Raw genomic sequence first — 2500 nt, 5'->3', positions numbered from 1 at the left:
ATTTAACAAAAGAGTAACATAAATGGATATTGAGTTTGACTGAAATAAACTACCTCACTCAGTCTGAGAGGACTGGGATAAAATTTCTTTTTTTTCATATATATATATATATAAGTCATTGAATCCAAGAAAACATTAGTATTTATAAATTTTATGTACTTGTGGTGATAGGGGTATTCAAAGAATAGGACACATCACAGAGAATTTTGATGTGTATTAATACTGATCAACTAGGACGTACTTCATATGATTTTAATTGAAAATCAAGTATAATTTCATTTTCCCTTTTTAAGGAATCGTCCTCATTTGTCTGGAAACTCGGTGTTAGAAATGACTGATCCTGTCAACATCAGTAAAAAGTTGGAACTAGAATCTGTCCATTTTTTCTATTATGTAGTGACAAAGTCTGTAATATTGATATAATGATTTGCCTTTACATTGTTAATGGTATTTTACTGAAGCTGAAGAAGTTAATATTTGAAATTTATAGTCACACCCAGATGCACAAGATCTTGAAAAAAGTGGAATAGTTATGAGTTCAATTGATTTTGGTTAACTCAAGTTTGACATCTTTTCCTCCTTTTACTGGCATTTAGCATGATAACTTCCCTACAGTAGTATCCAAAAAGCAATCCTTCATTGTATTTATGTGTAACTCAGTATGTGAATTTTGCACATATTGACATTTTCATTTGTATTGTTATTTACACTGTCATAACTTGAAAGTTATTATACTGATATTTAGATGATTATACATGTAATATCCATTTAATCTTTTCTTCATGCTATCATACTATCGACGTATGACAATGTTGTTATTATTGTTTTTAGGTAGTGAAAATTTAGATAGACATGTTTAAACCAATATAGAAAAATATAATACCCAGAATCTGTAAAACATAGAATAGCTCTCATGTACACAATATGATGCTTTTATCATTTGTTCATTTGGTTTCATTTTGATCAAATTGCTCAACCTTATTTGGCATGATTAATCTGTATTTCAAGATTTAAAAAAAAAAGAAAAATATGTATATTAGACTGAGGCTTATATTTGCAGTATAGGGTTATATGATAGATTGTTACTTCACTTGAAGATAATCAAAAACAATTTGTACTGTAGGATGCTATTATATTGCATGGTAGTTGTCTTGCCATTGCAGCATCTATAATTTTGGGTACGATGTAAGTTATTTATGATTGTTATAGTGACAACAATATACAAGATCATGTGATGAGAAGTCAGATCATTTTTGACTTTACAGTTTAAATGACAATATTCTCTAGGTAGCATTTACATAATTGGAATTGAAATGAATTCCAGTGATTCTGTGCTGACAATTCAGTATCTAATGGACAAATTTAGTGTGATATTTACATTTTATGGAATAACTTTAATACTTTGTTAGCCAAGGTTTTGGGCACCTGTTGTATATTCTGGTGTATGTTAACGGTGTTTTTATATTTCGTAAAATTATTTAGTGGAACTTCAGCTTCTTTAATTTCTTCACAAACAATCATGCATGTACACATTCATGTGCATTGTACATTTGACTAATAATGCTTGTAATTTTCCATGGTCTTTAGGAACAATAGAACAATCTTCAATTGACTTAATTAACAGTCACAGTACAGTACAGTTTGTGTGCAGTATACAAATATATATATATATATATATATATATATATATATATATATCGTGTTTTAAAGTAATGTTATTTGATGACCCACTGTGATAGCACTAGAGGGTGGAACTGCCAAGTAATTTTCATACTGATTCATACCATTATGTATTTAAAGAGATTAGTGATGACATCTTCCAAAATTTGCTTTTTTACTAGTTGTTTATAATGCTAATGTAATTTTTGAAAAAAAAAGGAAATGCAAGTGAGATCAGTGAGAATTATTTAAGAACATAGTTTCAACTCCAGTTTAACTTGTATGCCATTTTTAGATAGTGTTTATGAGACAGGTCCTGCTTTTATTAGTTAGCCTCTAATGCAGTGATGCTGTTCGTAAAATTATCAGATGATATCACTTGACAACACAATGATTAGCTGTTAATTAGATAATGTTTGATAAAACTGGTAAAATGTTCTATTTCATTCAAATATCATCTACCAAATATTTTAAAAGAGATAGTGATCCATCATCAGATTTTTTTAATCTGCTTTAATAATGCTTAAAATCACATGTATGTGGCTTTAAGACAATGATGTTTTCACCAGTGATTTGCACATAGAAAAAAACTCATGAGAAGTGAAGGGAATATCTGATATTTTTCACAATTTTCATTTGCAATTGTTATCACTCTCAAAATATCAGGTTGTCTTCAGTATGTTTTGTGACTGCATACTGATTGGTCATTATTTGATCAGACATTTTTTTTTTCCTTTTTATAGAAGGTAAAAGTTAGTGATGTTTATATGTCACCTTCAGTAGTATGAACTTAAGAAGTTGCAGCGATGTTACTATTGTTACACCATACTAGTTAAGAATT

At 29.0% G+C, this 2500-nt stretch overlaps 1 protein-coding gene across 1 annotated transcript in view; it reads left to right on the top strand.

Moving 5' to 3' along the window:
- LOC122253554 (organic cation transporter protein) overlaps positions 1 to 2500 on the top strand; it is a 115303-nt gene that overhangs the window by 112199 nt on the left and 604 nt on the right. Inside the window, exon 14 of the mRNA XM_086542948.1 lies at positions 1 to 2500. This exon is cut by the window's left edge and continues 793 nt beyond it; it is cut by the window's right edge and continues 604 nt beyond it. The gene's annotated coding sequence lies outside the window, so the exon portion shown is untranslated.

Source organism: Penaeus japonicus, unplaced genomic scaffold (assembly GCF_977035675.1).
Source record: "Penaeus japonicus unplaced genomic scaffold, GWHDUDI00000001_assembly GWHDUDI00000013, whole genome shotgun sequence".
NCBI lineage: Eukaryota > Metazoa > Arthropoda > Malacostraca > Decapoda > Penaeidae > Penaeus > Penaeus japonicus.
The sequence above is the reverse complement of the archived record's forward strand: the minus strand, read 5'-3'. Positions and strand labels throughout refer to the sequence as shown.